The sequence below is a fragment of the Protopterus annectens genome, chromosome 8.part0 (genome assembly GCF_019279795.1).
Source record: "Protopterus annectens isolate FY-2018-M chromosome 8.part0, PAN1.0, whole genome shotgun sequence".
Classification (NCBI taxonomy): domain Eukaryota; kingdom Metazoa; phylum Chordata; order Ceratodontiformes; family Protopteridae; genus Protopterus; species Protopterus annectens.
This window is the reverse complement of record NC_056741.1, coordinates 1236486053-1236492052: the sequence shown is the minus strand read 5'-3', so window position 1 is coordinate 1236492052 and position 6000 is coordinate 1236486053.

Genomic DNA, 6000 nt, shown 5'->3' with positions numbered 1-6000 from the left:
CCCTATACTGTAGAGAAGGACAAGGCTCTCTATTCGACCTTACCAGCCAATCAGTAAAATAATTCACTGTACCTATCCAGGCATGTCCAAAGGGCAGTTTCAGGTGTACTCTCTGGTCCAACTGGTGAATCTGGGCATTTTGAGGCAATGTTACAATTGCCTCATGTACACAGACAACCCTTGCCTCCTTCCACCAAACACTAATACATGCGAGAGATGCAATTATACAGCCAAACTGGAGGTTAAGCTCTCTCAACCCAAGACTGGACCAGGCAGTCAAGAGGAGAAGGGGATTATTTGTATCACACCACCTGTCTCACACAGACCTATGAAACCAGTACTGGCAAGAAACATACATAAATACATGAAAACATACTTGGAGGCTCTAAATAAAAAACAGCAAAAGCAACAGAGACCTCCAAAGCAGACATCCACGCAACCTCCACCCACCAACACAAACCATGAAACACATATTTCACAAAACCAGTGTGCCAAGCAATCACAGCCCTTAAGGCAAAATAACATACCCAATACACTAGTAATAGGTGACTCTGTAGTCAGGCATACTCATGTCCCACTCACTAGGCTGAACAAGGAGAAGGTTACTGTTAGCTGCCTGTCGGGTGCCAGGATCCTCCACATAACACAAGCACTCAGGTCACTCCAGAACAAGTACAAATATGACTCTGTCATTGTCCATGTTGGTGTGAATGACCGGAGCCGTACTTCCCTGGACTACATGAAAAGAGACATGGAGGAGCTCTCTGATAATGCAGCCCAGGCCGGTATGACCCTGACCCTGAGTAGCATCCTGCCCTCACCAAGAATGATACCACGGTATACAGAAAAAAAATTATCAATTTCAACAATTGGCTAAGCTTCTGGTGTCATTTAAAGGGGATCCAGTGTCTGTCAGCATGGAATGACATGCTCGACAAGCCACTCTGCTTCGCTAGAGACAGCTTGCACATGTCACCCTTAGGCTTTCAAATACTGGCCAAGACTCTTGCCACCCCCATAGTGTCTTTTTTAGGCAAGGCTCAAAAGACAAACTCGCCACCGTAAATAGCACAAGTAACAAAAAACTGAGGGTAATGCTATTCAATGCCAGAAGTCTAAGCCTCAAAATGCATGCACCCAAGGCACTCTTCAGTATGGAGAAAATCAATATATGTGCAGTAACAGAAACCTGGTTTAAGGCTCCAGAGAGCACCCTAGCACTACCAGGCTACAACTCATACCATACATTTCAGCAACAAAACCCGGACCGAAATACAAAAGGCGAGGGAGTATTCATATTCATCAAGGATACCCACACCTCCAGGTTAGTGGCACAGCACGATGCTTCAGAGATCATCCACGTGCAACTAACAATGGGCAAAACTGCTATTCAACTTATACCTTGCTACAGATCACCCACCATGTCCCAGGACCCCCACTCCACATTCCTGGAAACACTGGAAACATAAAGGTTCTACCAAACACCCTGATATTAGGTGATTTTAATTACCCAAACATTAACTGGGAGAACTACTCAGGTACAAGCTCCCTTTCCCAACATTTCCTAGAATTTATAAACTCAGACACCCCGGATCAACTGGTCAACACCCCCACCAGAGGTGACAACATACTGGACCTGGTCATCACCAACATGGGTGACTGGTGTTCCACACTGGAGGTCAACCCCTCGCTGGTTATATCTGACCATAAACTAATCACTCTGGATATCCACATTCCGCCACCACCCCCGGTCAAAGAAACCACTTTGAAAAACTTTTCAAAAGCAAACTTCACATTACTTAAGACCGAGGTGGGAAGTTTCAAAGCCCCCATGCTAAAGGATAACACTGTCCAAGCTGCAAAATCCTTTACTAATGCAGTCTACAGGCATCTACAAGAATGAATGGATCGTGCTATCCCAAACAAAACCAAGACTCACTCTTCCAAGAAAAGGAAACCAGTCTGGTGGACCCCTGCCATAAACAAGCTATACAATAGAAGGAGGAAACTAGTACAGAAAAGAGTAAAATCCCAAGAAGGGAAGACATCCCTGATCAGTATCAGCAAGAAACTACATTCCCTCATAACATCATTCAAGGCTAGCTCCGAAAGAAAAATTGCCATGGACTCCAAAGATAACCACAATGCATTCTTTAGCTATGTCAAGAATCTAAGTGGTAATTCTCAGATCTGCTCGGAGTTAGTGCAGAATGGCACAAAATACACTGATCTGACCAATATAGCCAACATCCTGGCAGACAGGTTCAGTGCAAACTTCACCCCCCACCCCCAAAAGGGTCCATAACTATACCAGAACAATGTACTGCCCCTGAAATCACAGACACTCAGGTTAAAACAGCCCTCTCCAAAGCCAAAAACACAGCATCAGTGGGACTGGATGGTGTCCCAGGCTGTGTCCTACATGAGCTCAAAGATGAACTAACCCATCACCTAAACACACTGTTTAAACTCAGCCTCTCCACAGGCTACATGCCCACAGAGTGATGCACAGCAACAGTTATTCCACTCCACAAAGGTGGAGCCACAACAGACCCCAGAAACTATCCCCCTATAAGCCTGACTAGCTTGGTTTGCAAAGCTATGGAGCACATCATCATGGATCTCATTAACCGATACATTGGGAACTTCCGCACACTGGACCCTACTCAGTTCGGCTTTGTTAAGGGCAGATCATGCCTCTTAAACCCAGTGGACTTCTTTGAGACAGTTACCAAGGCTATAGACGAGGCAAATGTGGTCCACACAGCCTATCTAGACCTTGCAAAGGCCTTCGACACCATTCCCCACTCAGGTATTATAGACAAGCTCACCAGCCTGAACATAAACCCCTACGTCACAAGATGGGTTGCCAACTGGCTCATGGACAAAACCCACATAGTAAGAGTTGCAGGAGCTAGGTCTAACTCTAATCTGGTTACAAGTGGTATTCCCCAGGGCTCAGTCTTAGGACCCCTCCTGTTCAGCATATACTTCTCAGAGGTACAGGCAAGCACAGGAGGACTATGGCTGACCAAGTTCACAGACAACTGCAAACTAGGGGCTATCACTGACTCTCTGGCTGACACAGGCATCCTCCAAAAGGGTCTCACTGAGACAGATACCTGGTGTCAAAACCATGGCCTCAAGCTAAATGCCAAAAAGTGCATAGTCATCCCCTTTGGAAAAAACAAAGTACCCACAAACTGCCACATAGGTGGTAGCCCCCTAAATATGGAAGACATAATAAGGGATCTGGGGACCCAAGTAGATAGTAACATCTCCTTTGATAATCACATTGCCAAAGTCGTTAGAAAATCCGTCTATGGGGCCCACCTAAGCACAAAAGGGTTTGCATCCGGATCGAAAGAGGTCATTGGGCTCCTCTACGCATCACTCATCAGACCCATTATAGAGTACAATGCCCCATTTGGGATGTACCTTACAAGACACCTGCAGCAACTGGAAAGACCACAGAAGTAACTCACCAAGAGGATCACTGGCCTCAAGTAGATGCCCTGTGCAGCTCGAGTGAAGAAACTCCAGCTGTACTCGGTTGCATACTGCCTACTCAGAGGTGATCTCTGTCTGACATACAAGGCCATGTCCAACCCAGAATTGATGGACATGCTCCACGTAAAGAAAACCATATCCCCTCAAGCCACACACTCCATGGATCTAAACCTCACCACAACAATAAATAGGGCCTGCTGGAGGGACAGATTCCTGTCACAGAGACTTCCCATGCTCTGGAACAAGATTCCAATCTACATTAGGCAGAGCTCCTCACTAACCCTCTTCAAGACAAACCTTGACGAGTGGATGAGAAACAGAAAGTTTACCCCAGGGATCACTTCAATGGCTCTGCTGGACAGAGGCACAGAGAGCTAATCTAAGCAGGAGGAGAAAGCCAACACATTTCGGCTAGACTTATAAATGCCTTCGGGCAGATAGCCTAGTACCTACCTATGAACCTAGGAACCTATGAACTGAACTAATTCAACTGAACTGAACTGTGATAACTGTCATAGATATTTATATCAGATTCCAAAGAAAACAAAACAAGCTGCTGTGTGAGTTCTATCCTTTCAGTGCTGGTTATGGAATGACATTACATCTGATCACCTGACTCTGGTACAATACACCCTTGGAGCTTTGCTAAGATCTATTGCAGTATTTGAAAATTTTAGAACAATTTCAAAAACTCCTACTCTTCCCTTCCAGAATTGTTTGTTTAAACATATGCCTTTAATCACTTATAATAACACTGTTGATTTTAACACAAGCATCTGTACAAGTCAGTGTGATAGTCAAATGACACAACATTATTTACAAAACTCCAGCTAACTATGCTGGCATATGTTACACATGCACTGCCCTATTCTTCCTGGAATAGATGGCAATACCTCACATCATCACATCTCTCCCCCCACTCCCAAACATTTGAAGACTCAAGCTAGTTTTTCAAGTGACCATGGAAAAATGTTGCTTGAGAGGAATAGGCCTGTCTGGGAACACATTAACCTATACACTGTTGTCACAGCCCATCTGCATTGGTACTGCTGACCCCACTACGTTCTGTATTGTCATGATATATGATTGCAACCCTAGGCTCCACCTTAATCATGGTATTTTGTTGGACGTCTCTATGTAGCCATGTTAAGGTATTGTGATCTGTAACCACAGTGAATTTCTTTCCATACATATAAGCCTGACATTTCTGCAGTGCCCATACTATGGCTAGACATTCTTTTTCTACAGCTGAATAAAATTCCTCCCTGGGTTGGAGTCTGTGGCTGAGATATACAACTGGGTGCTCTTCCCCCTCTGAGGAAACGCAGCTAAATACAGCCCCCACCCCATGGTTTGAAGCATCCACCTGCACAAAAATTATTTGCTGTAATCTGGGCTGGCTAACACAGGGAGAGCTCCCAAAGTCCCTTTAAGCTTTTGGAATGCCTGTTTGGAGGCTGGGGTCAACACTACCTTATTTGGCCTGTATTTCTTTGTCAGGTCTGTGATGGGAGCAGCTACTGTACTATAATTGGGTACGAACTTTCTATAGTACCCCTTTGTCCCCAAGAATGCCCTCACTTGCATTTTGGTAACACAGACAGGCCACGCCTGAATAGCTTCCACTTTGGCAGGTTCTGGGCTAACCTTACCACTCCCTACTCTATGTCCAAGGTAGGATACCTCTGCCATACCCACCTGACGCTTACTGGGATTAATGGTCAATACTGCCCTTTTCAGTCTACCCAGGACCTCCCTGACGTACTGAAGGTGTTCTTGCCAGGAAGGCTGTAGATGGCAATATCATCCAGGTAAGCAAGGGCATAATCTCCTGCTCCTGCTAGGATATGATCTACCAGCTTCTGGAAGGTTGCTGGGCCATTTCTCATCCCAAATGGCATCTTCGTGAACTCATGTAATCTGAAAGGAGTCACAAAGGCTGATTTTTCTCTAGAGATGGGAGTCAAGGACACCTGCTAGTAACCCTTGGGTCAGATCAATTGTGATCAGATACTTAGCCCCACCCAGCTGTTCTAAGGCTTCATCTGTCCTAGGCATGGGGTAAGCATCTGATTTTGTGTGACTGTTTAGTTTTCTATAGTCCACACAGAATCTGATGCTACCATCTTTCTTTAGTACAGGCACCACTGAGGAGGACCAGGGGCTGCTGCTGGACGTCTGGATTACCCCCAGTTTCCACATTTCCTCAACCTCCTCCCTCAGAGTCTGCCTGACTCACTCAGGCAACCTATAAGGGGCTTGCTTGATAGGCCTTTGAGGGCCTGTATCCACATGGTGCTGCACCAGGTGGGTGTACCCAAGTTTCTCAGTGAACATGCCTCATACTCTTGCAACATTGCTTGGATTTCTCTAACCTGGGTAGGGGATAGATGCTGACATATTGCTACCCTTTCAAAAAGGTGTCAGTATGAGTCTCATTAAAGAGATCAATCACAAGATCCCCCTCAGACTCCTCCTGCCATCCACTAC